The following is a 19,129-nucleotide window of genomic DNA, read 5'->3' as shown; positions in this document are numbered from 1 at the left end:
TATGTTGTTAAATGAAAGTATTTAATAGAGGAAAAAGGAAAGGAGACTTTCGATTGAGGACAGGGCACATAAACTTGAGAAATGCATCGTCATAAGTCAGACTTAACCTTTGTTTCAGGCATAGGAGCTAGGAAATGACCTAGGTGTTAACGTCTAGCTTACTCTGAATTCTAGTTTTTGTCAGATGATGGCTAGATGTTCTCGGACTTGAGTATCAGGTTGATGAAGAGCTACTTACAAAATTTTAACCAGAATGATATTGTACTATATTCAAGGGCTTCATGATTCTAATTTTATGCAGTGTGTAGGGGAATTCATTTCTTAGGGTTACATCAAAGAATGTGAATTGCCATCAGATATACCACTGCTGGCATCCTTTTATGCTTTCCGGGGTAACTGATCCAAGATATCAGTAATACAGACAAAATATCATGCTAACAAGTTACAAGCAGGAAATGAAATGTAAAATGAGTAAGGTTTTCATACCACATGCATCTGGGGGCATTATATTTTAAGATAATGGTGAGTACTCAGGGAAAGAACAACCTTAGACTAGGCGTGTTTTCGAAAATCTTGTTCTCAGCAGATGATCTGGGAAGATTTCATGAAGGATTTGGATGTTCAATAAGCTAATCTATTTCTACTCAGACCTAGAGGGTGTGTTTTTGGGTTTGGTTTAACACTAAATTGGCACTGGAGGAGAGACAATGCTGAACTTGGAATTCAGACCCATTCTGGCATACTGCAGAATTCTTGAAGATAAACCTATTATCATACTAGCCCGGGATTAGATTATATTTGAGAAGCAAGTGCTCCCTACCTCTTTGGATACTGTTCCATGCTGCCTCAAGACTTTTTCCTTTTTCAGTTTTTTTATGACTAAGCCTGACATCAACCTTTTTATTGTCTTAATCAGTGTTATTCACATTTTTCCTATCTTTATGGGTAATCAAAAAGTTATTGCTTCTATGTCAAGATGACTTTTCTTGTTTCCTCTGGGAGTGAGCTCCACTTGTACTTCCTCACCTGGTCTTCACAATGTCTTTTTGTTAATAAATTAAATCTATTATAAGCATGTATTGTGCACCTGGCATGGTACACCCAATAACTGTTAGCTATTGTTATTAGCGGTAATATTTATACCAGTAGTTTGCAAACTGGGAATCATCAGAATAATTGGGAAACTTTAGGCCATCTACTGCAAATATACTGAGTCAGATCCTCTTGAGGTTAGGAGTCTGGAGAGAAAGAGAGAGAGAGGGAGAGGGAGAGGGAGAGGGAGGGGGGGGGAGAGAGAGAGAGAGAGAGAGAGAGAGAGAGGGAGAGGGAGATAGTTAGTTTAAATTCATCACGTGATTCTAATGTAGAGTCGATAATTGGGAATTACAAACTTTAACCAGCCCGTGATCCCAGCATCTCTGTTCTTACCCCAGTTAGGGCCAGAATCCATCCAGAGGCTCCTTATTTTGGGGTGGGGGGATAAGTATATTAGGTTCCAGAGACAACCCATCTTTAGCAAGAGATATTTTAAAAGCAAGAGCAACAGCTTCTGCCCTGGCCCATGTTGCTCTTGTTTACTCCAACCCCCTGTCTTCTCCAGCCTACCTTCACTGACCTTTTGGATCTAACCTCTTGTTAGCCTAGACACGTACTGTCAGCAAGCATCTACTACTAAGGTAAGCAGTTTGGAGTTCAGAGTTACTTTTGATACCACTTATACTTCCTCCTTTAATTTTTATCTGTAGTGGTTCTCTTTGTATGATCAGAGTTGGTTCAGGGCTGAGTTTTGTTCTCCATTCCTTTTCCTTGCATAATATCCTGATATCAGTGAGTTGGGGGGTGTGTGCATAAACATTTAATAATTCAATGCTATAACTTTCTAACCACTGTTCTAGCTGCATCCCACAAATTTGATGTGGTATTTTCATTTTCATTTGACTCAAAGTATTTTCCAGCTTCCTTGTGATTTATTCTTTGACCCATGTATTTATTTAGAAGTATGTTACTTAAATTCCAAATATTTGTAGATTTTTGGGTTATCTTTCTGTTAACAATATCTAATTTAGTTCTGTTGTAGTCAAAGAACACTATGAATTATTTAAATCCTCTTACATTTACTGAGACTTGTTTTATGGTACAGCAGCTGGTCTACCGTGGTGAATATTCCACATTGCTTGAAAAGAATGTATATTCTGTTTTTGTTGAATGTAGTGTTCTATAAATGCCAGGTAGGTAAACTTCATTGGTGGTATTGCAAATCTTCTGTATCCTGGCTGATTTTCTCTCTGTTTGGTCTGTCAATTACTGAGAGAGGTGTACTGAAATTTACAAATTGTGGATTTGTCTTATTATTTTAGTTTTGTCAGTTTTTGCACCATATAATTTGAAACTGTTATTAGGCACATACATATTTAGGTTTATATTTTCCTGGTGAGTTGACCCCTTTATCAAAATGAAATATCCCTCTTTATCCCTGGTAATATTCCTCATTCTAATATCTACTTTAATATTAATGTAGTTTCTCAAGCTTTTTAAAATTGTATTTGTATGGTATATTTTTCCATCTATTTCCTTCATATTGATAATAGGTTTCCTTTTAATTCAATTTGACAATTGTTTACTTTTAATTGGAGTATTTAGACCATACATTTATTGTAATTATTGATATGATAGGGTTTAATTCCAACATCTTGCTATTTGTTTTCTATTTGTCCTGTCTCTCTTTTTTTCCTCTTTTCCTGCCTTCTTTTAGATGGTTTGTGCCTCAGTTTCCTCATTGGTAAAATGAGGCTAATAATAACTACCATTTCATAAGGTAGTCCCAAGGATTAAATATGATAACTTATACAATGGTGCTTGGTACATATTTATATAGCTTTATATATATTTTAAATCAGAGAACTTGAGATATCAACTCTCCAAATGCTTTTGGTTCTAGACCTGATATGTACCTACATGAGTGAGGTAGGTAATTGTCTACAGGTGTAGTTTGGACACTGACAAGCCATGGTTCCAAATATCTCCCCTACTGGCTAGCTGTGGTGAAATTCTCACAATTAAGCACTTTATAAAAACTTCTGGAAATATACATATTCTTTAAGCTAAAGCATTATAGGAAGAGGCAATCAATTTTCTCACTAGCACCGAAGTGCAAATGATTCTTGATGATACTCTGTAATGCTCCTATATTCCCTAGGAAAGTATTGAGAAGTTTTGTCTAGGCAAAAGTCAGAAAAGGACATAGCCTGATCCTGGGAGAGCACCACAGTGGCCAGCTCCAATGGCTACTTGAAGGTCAAAGGAGAGGTAGGACAAAGTTCCCAAAAAGGACTTGGCCTTTTTGGTTTTACCTTGGGCTTATTTGTGAAGTTAAACTTCTGGTTTTTTATTTGTTGGTTTCCTCCAGTTTCCCTGTAGGAGTAATTGATATTTAACTATTTGACTTTTGTAGTAGATGACTCGATCATACTTTCCATTTTACACACCCCCAAAATATGAAGTGACTGATTTAGAAGTCTAAGTGGCAGTGGGTTGAGAACAGTTGAGCTTTTCCCTCTTTTGCTTCTTCACTGAGGTTTTGTTTTGTTCCTATGAACTCTGCAACACTAATGAGGAACATAAGTTCCATGGATGCAGGAACTGTTTAATGCCAGAACATAACACAGTGTATGCTATTATAGGTATTCAATAAAAAATTTGACCTATTTGTCATTTCCTCCAAATGAATAGGAACATTTAAATTAGATCATTATCACCTGTTTGAGTCCCTGCCCTCATTGTTCTTCAACTCATCTCATTTGGACCATTCACCTTGTCTGAACTGAGCTCCAAACTTAGGTTTTTGGCCTTATCCTATCATTCTCCCCCCCAACTTTTTTATCCAAAGGCCTTAAGAGGTCAGAGACTATTAGCCTGTAAGCTAAAATCCTTCATTACCCTGGGTACTCGTGGTTCACTTTGTACAATAAATATGATTCTGTAAAGCACTCTAGAGCACACACATACATAAATCAATTTTTTTTTCAATTCTGATCATTTGTCAACATATTCTAAAACTAACACAGTCAGATAGTTAATAAAAGGTACTTAAGCACAGAGGGAGGATCCCATTGTTTCAGGGAACTCTGGTGAATTATTTCATTAAAAAAGAAGCTTTAGGAAAATGAATGTGTACTCTTGTGTCCTAAATTTGAGTTTCATATATTGGTATTCCTGAAAGTGAGGACCAGCTATATTTTCTCTTAAATTTTTTCCCCATGGCTATTATGTCTATTGTGATAGTTCCCTCTGAATTCTAGGGACCAAATTTTCTTGCTTCATTTATTTATTTTAGTTATTTGTCATCAACTTGCAACAATTACAGAGAAATCACTCATTTTACAAATGTTGGTTGATCATGTAGGATGTGGAAGACACTATACTTGGCCCTGGGGATCCATAATCAAGCATAGCAAGATCTGTGCCAAGGTGCTCAGTCTGGTAAGGGAGGAAGATAAATCAGTAGGCAATTTCTATGCAGTGTGAATAGTGCTTTGATATGAAAAGCACAGAAGATGAGTGGGAGATTGTAGGAAGAGGGTGTTGATGTAAAAAACACTCAAACCTGTAGAGAATTTTAATGAATTTATTTGAGTCAAACCAATGACAATTGCCGGGTAGCAAAACCTCAACAGATTAAAAAAAAATGCTCTGGAAAATGGTAGTTTCATAGCTTATTTTATACATTAGAATCAGAGGAGGAGACATAAGGGAGATTACATAAAATTCATTGGTGGTAGATTAGGGAGTGGGAGAAAGCATAGCAGAGAAATCTCTGAGATTGAATAAAAAGCAAAAGAGACACATACTTTTACATTGGTGGGTACAGGATAGTCAACATTTACAGCACATAGTAATGTTATGTAGGCAACAAGATAACAGTGAGGGGTTAAGTGGTCTGCTCTAGTGGGTGTTTGTACCCTGAAGAGTTTAGATAAAGGAAATTACTCTGACATTACAAGGATATGTTATCTTAGATGCAAAAAGACAGTAGACAGGCTTGCTTGAGGTAAAGATTGACTTTTGTCAAGGAAACTACAGGCCCAAGATGTGACTTCTGCCCATGACTTTCTTTTAGTTAGGAATTTTTATGTTTAGCCCATCCTACATGGTTACTTTCCAACTCTGAGTTTGTAAGACTCACCATGCAGGCCTCCTCTAAATTTGTCAGGTTTAGCATATGGTCTCTTTTTCATCTACAAGGGGTTCAGGGAAAATTGCTTGGAGCAGGCGACATCTATAAAAGCACAAGTCTCAGACAAAGTAATTTATTAGCACATGTCAAAATTATATTCAATTACTAAAGTAATCAGATATACAAGAACGCTTGTTCGAAGAGCATTTTAAAAACAGTATTAGAATATTATTGACTAACAATAATATTGTAATAACCATGTATACTGTCAGGTGAGTACTGGACTAATATAAAATAATATCAAATGTCAACTCTAACCGAAAAATAATTTTAAAACTGTCTAATGTTTTCTAGTGTAATAAACTGAAACTTTAGAAGTTACTTACTGAACCAAGCACCCTCCAAAAGGTAAATCACATCTTAGTATTTTTCTGCAAGGTGACCTCTAACTTTATAAGACTAAAATTCTCTGGACCCTAATGAGTTGTGAATAATAGTCAAAGTTATAAACCCTGAGAGTCAGGTGACCTACGGGCTTATTAGAAAGTATGTTGCCACTATATTTAAAAAGTCATGTGATCATCTTTTCTCCTTATTTTCAAATTTTAGATTAATTTTCCTATATAGTCTTCTTTGTGACCTTGGACAATTTCTAAAGAGTGGTCTTGGTTACAAAAAGCTGTTCTCATTATGTTTTTGTGTCCAGATAATTGAATTTATTGCCGAGTTAATAATTTCCTATAATTCTTAGAGGTAATAGAAATTACATATAGACTCGATAAGGTAGATGATATTATTCTTCACAGCAATTTACTCTCCACCTTTCCTGTAAGAGAATTATATATCCCTGCTTATTGCCGGATGACTTTCCATGTCTTTTGTGGGAGGAGTACAGATTTGAGTTTGAGCTCAAATGACATGTTTTGGAAAAGGAGATGAGTGGATATTTCATATGCCACACCTACCTGAGTTTTAAGGTGATTATGTAGCTTGGTTTCGCTTTGCTTCTCGTGTTTGCCTTCTGCCAAGAGAACAGTATAGTCCAAGTAAGGCCTCAGGCAGGGTCCTAGAAGAAAAGACATTTATGGCTATGGAGAACTGAGCCAAGAACTGAGCACAGTTGCAGCTGACCTGCTGTTAGACTATGGCTTACATGTAATATGAACAAAAAAATAAAATAAAGGTTGTGAGCCACTGAGACTTCCCTCTAAGGTCAGGAAAAAGACAATGTCCACTCTCACTTCTAGTCAACATTGTACTGGCATTCCAGACAGGGCAAGTAGACAAGACAATGAAATTAAAGGCATCTAAATTGTAAAAGGAGTAAAATCATCTCTATTAGCAGATGACATTTAGTATATAGAAAATCCTAAGGAACCCACTAAAAATTATTAGAATAAGTTCAGCAAAGTTAGAGAATACGGAATTACTATACAAAAATCAATTGTATTTCTGTACAATAGCAATGGGAAAATTGAAAATATAACAATTCCATTTATAATGGTATCAAAAATTTTTAAATACATAGTCATAAATTTAACAAAAGTGTGAACCTTATATTCTTAAGACTACAAACACCATATACAAGCATAAATTCAAAATAGATTAACGACTTAAATGCAAGACCCGAAACCATAAACCTCCTAGAAGTAAAAATAGACAACAGACTCTCTGGCATTGCTCTTAGTAGTGTTTTTTTTTCTGATCTATCTCCTCGGGCAGAAGAAAAAGAAACAGGACTATATCAAACTAAAAAGTTTTTGCATGGCAAAGGAAACCAAAAAGAAAAGACAACCTACTGAATGGGAGAAGATATTTTCCAATGATACATCTGATAAGGGGTTAATATCCAAAATTTATAAAGAACTCATACAACTCAACAACAAAAAACAATCTAATTAAAAAATGGATAGAGGACCTATTCAGACATTTCTCCAAACAGGACATACAGATGGCTAGTAGACATGAAAAGATGCTCTATGTCACTAATCATCAGAGAAATGCAAACTAAAATTACAATGCAATATCACTTCACACCTGTCAGAATGACTATCATCAATACATCAAAAAACAAGAAATCTTGGTGAGGATGTGGAGAAAAGGGAACCCTTGTGCATTGTTGGCAGAATTGCTAATTGGTATAGCCAATTTGGAAAACAGTTTGGAGGTTTCTCAGCAAATTAAAAATACAACTACCTTTTGACCCAGAAATTGCCCTTCTGGGCATTTAACCAAAGAAAACCAAAACACTAATTCGAAAAGATCTATGCACCCCTATGTTCACTGCAGTGCTATTTATCATAGCCAAGATATGGAAGCAACCTAAGTGCCCATAAATATAGAGAATTGGTTAAAAAAAGTGGTAGTACATATATACAACAGTGTATTATTCAGCCATAGAAATGAAATCTCACTATTTCAATAACATGGATGGACCTAGAGGGTATTATGCTAAGTGAAATAAGTCAGAGAAAGACAACATATGATTTATATGTGGAATCTAAGGAACAAAATAAAGAAACAAAACAGAAACAAACTCATAGACGCATAGAACTGGTAATTGCCAGATGGGAGGAGTTTGGGGGTCTGGGTGAAAAAATGTAAGGATTAAGAAGTACAAATCGGTAGTTATAAAACAGTCATGGGGATATAAAGTACAGCATGGGGAATGCAGTCAATAATATTGTAATAACCAGGCAATTGTGTCAGGTGGGTGCTGGAATAATCAAGGGGATCACTTCGTAAGTCACATAAATGTGTAACCACTATGTTGTACACCTGAAACTAATAGAAAATAAGATTGAATGTCAACTCTAATTAAAAAATAAAAATTAAAAGAAGACTGTAAACCATTTTTGAAAGAAACAAGATGTAAATAAGTAGACATCTTATATTCATGGATTGGAAGACTTACTATCATTAAGATGGCAATACTTCCCTAAATGATTTATAGTTTCAACCCAATTGTTATCAGCATTCCAGCTGGCTTCTTTGTAAGAACTGACAAGCTGACCTAAAATTCATATCGAAGTATAAAAGAGCCAGACAGAATAGCTAAAATAGTGTTAAAAAAAGAACAGAATTGGAGACCTCATACTTACTAATTTCAAAATTGACTAAAATGCAAAAATAAATCAAGGTAGTGTGGCACTGATATAAAGATAGACATAAAGATAAATGGAATAGAACTGAGAAATAAACTCATGTTTATAGTCAATAGATTTTCAACAAGAATGCCAAAACAATTCAATGAGAAAAAAATAGTCTCTTCAGAAAATGGTGGTAGGACAACTGAATATCAACATGCAGAATGAAGGTGGTCTATGGCCATACCACCCTGAACAAGCTCAAAAGCTAAGCAGGATCGGGCTTGGTTAGTACTTGGAAGGGAGACCACTTAGGAAAACCAGGTGCTGTAGGCGTAAAAAATAAAATAAAAAAAAATAAGGAATTGTAAGCTAAACAGTCATTGTCCTTGCAATCTGTGAGGCCAACCAAGGGTTGCCTCGCCTAAAAAAAAAAAGGTGGCCTCCTACCTCTCATGATATATAAAAAATAACTTGAAATGGTTCAGAGACCTAAGTATAACAGTGAAAACTATAAAACTCTTACAAGAAAACATAGAAGTAAGTCTTCATAACCTTGGATTTGTCTTTGTCAGTGGTTTCATGTATATGACACCACATACATAAACAAAAAAAAAGGAAAAAATAGATAAAGTGGACTTGATCAAAAGTAAAAACTTTTGTGCTTCAAAGGATACTATCAAAAAAGTGAAAAGACAGAGAAGAAATTGGTGTAGATGATAGAGGCTCTGTTCATTCCTCCAGTGACAAAATCAAAATTGTGACAGAAAAAAGGAGCAAAAAGCAGGGAAAATCACCTAGAATCTAGATGAGCATGCTCTACAACTAGGGAAAGAAGTAAGAAATCACCCTGCAACAGGAGGAGGTAGAACAGGGCGAGGACACAAGGCTACCCGGTCCCTAGCGACTTAGTGGGACAGAGCATGTGGCAGCAGCAGCTGACAGCTGCAGACCCCTCTTAAAAGGGCAAGTGACTTTGGTGGTGACCATTCTGCTCACTCTGAACACCAGAGCCTGGTCAGCTGCTCGGGGGGCACCAGGGACTCAAAGGGGACACTGAGTTGTCAGAGTGAGGGTCGAGGTGAAACTTGCTCTGTACAAAAATGCCAGCAGTATCCATTGTTCTTCTGTTGAGCCCTACCCCCTCCCAGTGCATGGACTCAGTGCCGCCATAGATGAGACCTCATGGAACTGGATAACAGAGGTTGCTCCACCCAGAGGATGCCCTGAAACTTCACCTCACCCAATTCACGGTCCCACCCAAGCCACATCCAGGTGTGTCCTCAGCGAATCTTATGCTCCTTGATGAACAGTGCCAAAACTCACACTAGTGGCAGCTAGACTCAGTTTCTGGTGTATTTTCTTGAGGCAACTATAAGCACAACATCTGCTTATTACTGGCTGAATCTTAACAGGTAGCCCTGGAGGGGTACAGGCTAGGGCTAAACTTGGCCTGCAGCTGACCCCTTCTTAGGATTGTGCCACTGGACACCTATTACACAAAGCCACACTAATAAGAACAGGAGACTTAAGAGCATTGCTTAGTACACAGAAACACAGAAAGCCAGCCAAAATGGGAAGACAAAGAAGCAGAAATCATACGAGAGAACAGAACAGAGATCCAAGAAAAATAGAATCAAGCAATCTAACAGATGTAGAGTTCAAAACAATGGTTATAAAAATGCCCAATGAACTTAGGGGAAGCATAGATGAATTCAGTGAGAACTTTAACAAAGAGATAAGAAACATAAAAATGGAAGAAAAAACATCAAAAACAGGAATAAAGAATGGGAATAACTATATTCCTATTAACAAGTACCTCAAGTGGAAAAGAATTAAGTGCTCCAATCAAAAGATAGAGTGGCCGAATGGCTAAGAAAACAAGCCCCCTACATATGCTGCATACTCACTTCAGATTAAAAGACACACAGACTAAAAGGAAGGGGATGGAAAAAGATATTACTTTGATGGACCTAGAAGGTACTGTGTTGAATGAAATGGTGAGATATAAACAAATATCACATAATTTCATGTACATGTGGAATCTAAAGAACAAAATAACAACAGAAATGGAAATAAACTCATAGACACAGAGAATATTTTCAGGGCTACTAGATGGGAGTGGTGTTGGGGGCAAAGAGATTAGGAGGTACAAATGGATAGTTGCAGAGTAGACATGGAGATGTCGAGTGCAGCATGGGGAAGATGTAAGGGAGAAGAGGGGTACTAGATTTAGTGGGGTGATCACTTTGTGAGTTATGTGGATCTCTGATTACTATGATATGCAACCGAAACTGGTATATTATTGTATGCCAACTATAATTTTTAAAAAGCTTATTCAATTGTACAATGTAAAAACAAGCAAATAATTGTCTATTATTATATTATTATTATATTATTATATTTCAATAAAGCCTGGGGGAAAAAAGTGAAAAGATAACCTGCAGAATGGAAGAAGATATTTGTGAATCACATATCTGATCAGGAAATTGTAGCGGGACTATAAAAAGAATTACGACTCAATAATAAAAAAAAAGCATAACCCAATTAAAAAATGAGAAAGCAATCTGAAATGATTTCTCCAAAGAAATGGTCAATAAGCACTCAAAAAGATGCTTAATTATAATTAGCCATGAGGGAAATGCAAATCAAAACCACAATGAGATGCTGCTTTACACCCAGTACGATGGTTATAATAAAAAAGATGAAATCAAACATTGACAGGATGTTGATAAATGATAACCTTCATACACTGTTGGTGAAAATGTAAAATTGTACAGCCACTTTGGAAAAGAGTCTGGCTATTCCTCAAATAGTTAAATATAGAGTTACCATTTGACCCACCAATTCCACTTCTAGATATATACTTAAGAGAATTGAAAACAGTCTTCTACACAAAAACCTATACACAAATGCTCATAGCAGCATTATTCGTAATATTCAAAAAGTAGAGTTAATCTTCATCAGTTGATGAATGAATAAACAAAATGTGTTATATCCATAATATAAATATTATTTGGCCATAAAAAAGAATGAAGTTTACAACATGGATGAACCTTGAAACCATTTTGCTAAGTCAAAGAATCTAGTCTCAAAAGATTATATATTATATGATTCCACTGATATGAAATGTCTAGAATAGGGAAATCTATAGATATTGAAAGTAGATTAATGACTCCTTAGGTCTGAGCAGATTGGGGGATAATAGAATAATAGCTAAAGGGTATAGGGTTTCTTCTTGGGGTGATAAAAATGTTCTAAAATTGATCATAGTAACGATTATAAAACTATATACTAGAACCATACAATTTAAATTTGTGAATTATGTGGTATGTGAATTATATTTCAATAAAGCTGTTACCATCCCAAAAGTCAGTTTTTTTAACAGTGCATATGAGCTTGATTATATTTCTCTCATGAGAAATATAGTAGCTGATATGTTAAGAACACTTGACCTATAAAAAAAATTGGTGGAATTGGAGCTTCTCTTATTTATTTGGAAACTTTTCCTATATTGTGTGTTTGATGACAAGGAAGCTCTTATAATGCTGTTGATATAATTTTAAAATACAAAACATAGGCTTCCAGTAACTGTGGAAGAATGAAGTGGTCACATAAAACTTCTTACAGGTAACAATTATAAAAATTGATTTAAAAAACTTGTTAAAGACACTGGAAAGTGCACAAAATTAAAATAAAAGACATTGCGACTGTAAGGGGTGAGAGTAGTGAATTTATAGCTTTCTAGTCTCAAGATATTTCCTGATCCTCCCTCCCCCATGGCTATGGCCGAAAGAAACAGCTGTAGAAAAACATGGCCTATTGGCTTAAGGTAGCTTTAAGGCTGGAAAATCAGCTAGAAATTTAAAGGGGGGAAATCCTGGCATCAAGAGAATTATAGAAGGAATGAGACTCAAATTTCAAATATAAGTTGTGCCCAAATCCTCTTTACAGCTAAACTATACATGTGCAAGAGAGAATTCATGAGACCCAACATGAAACAAGTAAAGACCAGAGAGGAAGCTACACTTGAAATATGGAGCTACATAGAGCAAGATCTGTGCATCTGGCTTAGCCTTACATTTTTATTTTAGTAACTTTATTGAGGTGTATTTTACATTGTATTTTTTGTTTTACTTGTTTATTTGGAAACAATTATAGATTCACAGGAAGTTTCAAAAATAGTACAGAGAGGTCCATGTATCCCTCTTCCAGTTTCCCCCAATTGTTACATCTTACAAAATTATAGTATAGTATCAAAACCAGGAAATTGACGTTGATAGAATGTGTGGGTATAGTTGCATGTTTTTTCGTCCTGTGTGTAGATTCGGGTAACCACTATCACACTCAAAATGCAGAATTATCTTGTCACCACAACGATCTCCCTTGTGCTACCCCTTTATATTCATATTTACCCCTCCTCTCCCCACCACCCCCAATTCCTGATAACGACTAATCTATGTTCCATCACTGCAATTTTGTCACATTGAGAATGTTATATAAATGGAATCGTACAGCATGTGAGGTTTTTGACCTTGTGAAATTAACCTTTTTTTTTTACTTAGCATGATGCCCCTGAGATCCACGTGTTTTCACTATTTCATACCTTTTATTTCTGATTAGTATTCCATGGAATAAATGTACCAGTCACATATAGAGGGACATGTTGGTTGTTTGCAGTTTTTGGCTATTACAAATAAAGCTGCTGTGAAGGTTCATGTACAGGTATTTCTGTATATGTAAATTTTTCCTTCTCTGAGATAAACACCCAGGAGTATTATTGCCAGGTTGTATGACAGTAGAATGTTTAGTTTTATAAGAAACTGCCAAGGCATAATCATCCATTTTACATTCTCACCAGTAATGTATGCGAATCCTGTTGCTTCATATCCTTTCCAGCATTTAGTATTGTCACTGTTTTTTTTTATTTTTTTGATATTTACTTATTTATTTTTATGGTGACATTGATTAACAAAATCCAATAAGTTTTATCTGTACACTTTAACACTAAGGCATATATATTTTTACACTGTGTGTTCACCTCCCATAGTTAGATTTCTCTCTGTCAACACATATTTGACCCCCTTTACCCCATCTACCTCCCCCTCCCCCCACCCCCTGTCCTCTGGGAACCACTAGTCTATGGTCCATGTTCATGAGTCTATGTTTGTTTGTCCTGTTCATTTGTTGCTTTTAGGTTTATATCCCACATACAAGAGATAGCGTGTGATTTTCAACTTTATCTGTCTATCTTATTGCACATACATTGCATGATTATCTCGAGGTCTATCCTGGTTGTCGCAAAAGTCGGTGTTTTTTCTTATGGCTGAATATTATTACTTTGTATATATGTACCACTGCTACTTTAGCCAATCATCTATTGTATGACACTTTGGTTACTTCCATGTACTGGGCACTGTGAATAATGCTGCTATGAATATCGGTGTGCAAATATATTTTCGGATATGAGTTTTTAAGTCTTCGAGGTAAATATCCAGTATAGGGATTGCTGGATCATATGGTAGATCAATTTTTAGTATTTTGAGGAACCTCCATACTGTTTTCCATAGTAGCTGTACCAATTTGCAGTTCCAACAGCAGTGTATGAGGATTCCTTTTTCTCCTCATTCTCTCCAACATTTGTTATTACATGTTCTGTTGATTATAGCTATTCTAGCAGTTGTGAGATGGTATCTCATTGTGGTTTTGATTCACATTTCCCTAATAGCTAGCAATGTTGAACATCTTTTCGAATATTTGTTGGCCATTTGTACTTCCTCTAAGGAGAAATGTCTGTTCATATCCTCTGCACATTTGTTGATTGGATCATTTGTTTTTTTTTTTATTGTTATTGAGTTGTATGAGTTCTTTGTATATTTTGGATATTAGATCCTTATCAGAGATGTCGCTTGCAAATATATTTTTCCATTCAAATGGTTGTCTCCTTACCATGTTGCCAATTTCCTTAGCTGAGCAGAAGCTTTTTAGCTTAATGTAGTGCCATTCATTTATTTTTGCTTTTACTACCCTTACCTTTAAGGTCAAATTCATAAAATCCTCTTTAAGACCAAGGTCCTTGAGTTTAGTTCCTATGTTTTCTTCTATACATTTTATTGTTTCAGGTCTTATATTCAGGTCCTTTTCCATTTTGAGTTAATTTTGGTGTGTAGTGATAGACAACAGTCTAGTTTCATTCTTTTTCAGGTGGCCTTCCAATTTTCCCAGCACCATTTATTGAAGAGGCTTTCTTTTGTTCATTGTATGTTTTTGGCTATTTTGTCAAAAATTATTTCCCCATATAAATATGGGTTTACTTCTGGACTCTCGATTCTGGTCCACTGATCTGTGTATCTGTTTTGCTGCCAATACCATGCCATTTTGATTACTGTCGCTTTGTAGTATAATTTGAAGTCAGGCCGAGTGATGCCTACAGCCTCATCTTTTTTTCTCAGGATGGCTTTGGCAATTTGGGGTCTTTTGTGCTTTCATACAAATCTGATTATTTTTTGTTCTATTTCTTCAAAAAATGCCAATGGGGGTGTGTGTGACTGTGTAGTGTAGTGGATAACATGTCTCTTTACATGCAGAAGGGCCTGAATTCATGCCCCAGGTGGAGGCACAGAACATACTCCCGAGTGCACCAGGCCCTGGGCGCACACCTCAAACATGTGGGTGGAGACACCCTGCCTTCATAGATACAGTTCTTAAGGGAAAATGGCAATATCCATAGGCCAAGTGTGGAAGAGGGGGGAGGGATTAAAAAGGAGATTGCTTTAAATTGTATGATGTTTTAGCTAATATGAGATAATATGGTCATTTTAACTATGTTGATTCTTCCAATCTAAGAACACAGCATATCTTTCCATTTCTTTGTACCTTCTTTGACTTTTTTTAATAGGGTCTTATAGTTTTTATTATATAGGTAGGTCATTCACATGTTTTAAATTTGTTCATAGGCATTTTATTCTTTTTGTTGCAATTGCAAAAGGAATTTTTTCTACTTATTTTTCTGACATTTCATTATTAGAGTATAGGAACGCTATGGATATTTGAACATTGATTTCATATCCAGAGACTATATTGTATTTATTTATTGTTTCTAGTAGTGTTCTTGTGGAGTCTTTAGGATTTTCTATAGAGAGAATAATGTCATCTGCAAATAGTGACAGTTCAACTTCTTTGTTTCCTATTTGGATGCCTTTTATATCTTTCTCTTGTCTGATTGCACGTACTAGGACGTCCGATGTTATATTAAATAGTGGACTGTTTTGCCTTATTCCTGATCCTAGAGGGAAGGTTTTTAGTTCTTCGCCATTCAGTATAATGTTGGCTGATGGTTTGTCATATATGGCCTTTATTATGTTAAGGTATTTTCCTTTTATACTGATTTTGTTAAGTGTTTTGATCATAAATGGATGCTGTATTTTGATATGATCATATGATTTTTATTTTTTAATTTGTTTATGTGGTGTATCACATTAATCGATTTGTGTATGTTGAACCATCCCTGTGCCCCTGGGATGAAGCTCAGTTGAGTTTTTTTCTAGTTTATTAAATTTAGTTTTAAACACTTTTTCATAGTATTCTTGTGTGATTATTTGTATTTCTGTGGTGTCTGTCATAATTTCCCTTCTTTCATCCCTGGTTCATTTTGTGTGTGTGTGTGTCCTTTCTCTTTTTTCCTTAGTGAGTATAGCCAGGGATTTGTCAATTTTATTACTCTCCTCAAAGAACCAACTCTTTTTGCATTTATTTTTTCTATTGTGTGTGTGTGTTCAATTTTATTTATATCTGCTCTAATTTTGATTATTTCTTTCCTTCTGCTGACTTTAGGTTTCATTTGTTCTTTTCTAGTTTTTTAAGATGAAGTGTTAGGTCATTTTGGGGGGCTTGTTCTTGTTGTTTGCGATAGGCCTGTATGATATGAACTTTCCTCTTATGGCCGCTTTTGCCGTGTCCCATAAGTTTTGATATTTTGTACTATCATTATCATTCATTTCTATGTATCTCTTGATCTCTCTTTTAATTTCTTCTCTGATCCAGTCATATTTCAGTAGTGTGTTGTTTAATTTTCATGTATTTCTGGTTCTTCTGCTTTCTTTTTAAGTTGATCTGTAGTTTCAAAGCATTATAATCAGAGGATATGCTTGGTATGATTTTAACTGTCTTATAATTTTTGAGGCTATCTCTTGTGTCCCAGTATGTGGTCGATCCTTGAGAATGTTCCATGTGCACTAGAGAAGAGTGTATAAGCAGCTGTTTGGGGATGGAAAGGTCTGTATATGTCAATTATGTCCAGTTGGTCTAATGTGTCATTTAAGGATGTGATTTCCTTATTGATTTTCTGTTTGGATGATCTGTCCATATCTGACAGTGGGGTATTTAAGTCCCCTGCAACGATAGTGTTTTGGTCTGTTTCAGCCTTTAGTTCTGTTAGTAATCGCTTTATATATTTTGGGGCTCCCTGATTGTGAGCATAGATATTATTAAGTGTTATGTCTTCTTGGTTCATGATTCCCTTCATCATTATAAAGTGTCCCTTATTATCTTTCTTTACCTTTTTTATTTTGAAGTCTATTTTGTCCAATATTAATACTGCTACTCCCACTTTACTCTGAATGTCATTTCCCTGAAAAAGCATTTTCCTCCTTTTCACATTGAGTCTGTATTTGTCTTTAGAAATGAGATGCATCTCCCGAAGTCAGCATATGGGTGGGTTTGTTGTTCTGATCCATTCTGCAACATTAAGCTTTTTCATTGGTGAGTTCAGTACATTTACATTTAGGGTGATTATTGAAATAGGAGATCTTTTTATAATTACTTTACCCTTTGCTTTCTGGTAGCTCAGTATTTCCATTGTTTCCTTGTCCTTGTGTTTCTGTTTTCTTAATTTTGGTCAGCTTTTGTGGATTTTGCCTCTGGTTATTCTTCTTTTATGTTTATATACTTCAGTTCTGAATCTTTGGTGTGTGGTTATCATTATGAATATGTAAAGGATAGGGATATATATATATATATAGTCACAGATTTTCTTTTGCACGTGCCTTATTTCCATTCCCCTTTGCGAATTGGGATGTTTGAATCCTCCCCTTTTCAGTCATTGTTATCTCAGTTGCTATGAATGCTGAATTTTCATTACTATTTTGTCATAACAATTCTCTCCTTACTATTTAAGCTTATAATGCCCTGTTCTTAGTAAGGGTGGTACTACTCTGCTTCTATTTGCCTGATATTCATGTTACTCCCAATTATGTTTTTTTTTGATCATTTTATTTTAGGTGAGCTGACCCTTTTCAGTATTTCCTGTAGTGCAAGCCTCATAGTGGAGCATTCCCTCAATTTTTCTATGTCTGGAAAGGTCTTAATTTCTCATTCATATCTAAAGGAGAGCTAAACTGGATACATTATTCTTGGCTGGTAGTTCCTTTCACTTAAGAGTTTAAAATTTGATTCCACTCCTTTCTGGCTTGTAAGATTTGCACTGAGAAGTCCCTGGATAATCTAATGGGTTTTTCTGTATAAGTACCATTTTCTTCTCCCTGGCTGCTCTGTGAGAATTCTGTCTTTATCCTTGATTTTTGATAACTTTAATACAATGTGTCTTGGTGAAGGCCTTTTGTGTTGAGATAATTGGGTGTTTTGTTGACTTCTTGAATTCCAAGCTCCAGCTCATTCCTTAAATTTGGGAAAGTTTTGTCAACTATTTGTCTGAAAATGCTTTCTAATCCCTGCTCCTTTTCCTTGCTTTTGGTAATGCTCATTATTCTCGTTTCCTCTCCTGATGGTATCAGCTAGTTCTCGAATTTCTCTTTCATTATTTTTCATTCTTTGGTTTCATTCTTCTTCCTTCTGATTTATTTCTAGATTTTTGTCTTCACTATCACTGAATCTTTTCTTCATTTGGTCGATTTCATTTCCCAAGCTTGGTATTTCATTTTTCAACTCTTGCAGTGAGTTCTTTATCTCCAGAATTTCTATTTTGTTCTTTCTGAGGGTTTCAGTCTCCTTGCTCTGCTCATCTAGGTTTTTTTCAATTCCTAAAATTTTTTATATGACTCATTTTGGAATTCACTGAGTGTTTTCAGAATTATCATCCTAAATTCTCTGTCATTTAAATTGTATATTTCTATGTCTGTAAGCTTAATTTATGGATTTTTTTTTCCTTTCTTCCTGATACGACTTGTTACCTTGGCTGTTCATGGAGTTTAATGGACTTTTTCTCTGCCTGGGCATTAATGGAAGTGTGTTCTGCTTTTTTTTTCCAGAAAGAAGATTTATTATAAGGTCTCTCTTTCGCCTGCTGCAAAGAAGGCATTTTTCTATTGGTTTCCAGTAGGTGGCGTCTAAGCCTCTTGGATCCCTGCCTTATATAATGTCTTAATAATGTTTTATTTTCTTATAGATGTTTAGTCATGCTCACTGCCCTCGGTTTCAGTCCCTGTCTGTGTTAGCAGCAGTTTTGGTACCATTTGCTCAGATTCCCCTGGGGCTCCATGGTATTTGGTCTCTGAGGATATGGGGGTAGGGGGACTGTTGGTTGAGGAATGAGGATTGTGCCTCTGCCTCGGTTTTGCAACCACAGCTGGTAAAATCAACTGTTTTTTCTCTACCATCTCTGCTTCTCTGCCTTTCCTGCTTCTCTGCTTTCTGATGACTGAGCCCTGCTGCCGGCTGCATGGAGCTCACAACTCTCCCAGTCAGGGCTGTTCAGGGAATTTGCTGCACCTTCTCCCTTCCCCCTCCACCTACAGTGAGCTCTGGCTGTGAGAGGTAGCTTCTTTGTTTCTCCCAGTCCACTTCCCGACATCTAGGGTCTGACCTATGGTAGCTCTTATGTGCAGATCCTATGCTCAGATTTCCTAGTGTGCAG

The sequence above is a fragment of the Rousettus aegyptiacus genome, unplaced genomic scaffold, assembly GCF_014176215.1.
Source record: "Rousettus aegyptiacus isolate mRouAeg1 unplaced genomic scaffold, mRouAeg1.p scaffold_m13_p_9, whole genome shotgun sequence".
Lineage (NCBI taxonomy): Eukaryota > Metazoa > Chordata > Mammalia > Chiroptera > Pteropodidae > Rousettus > Rousettus aegyptiacus.
Note: the sequence above shows the minus strand (reverse complement) of the source record.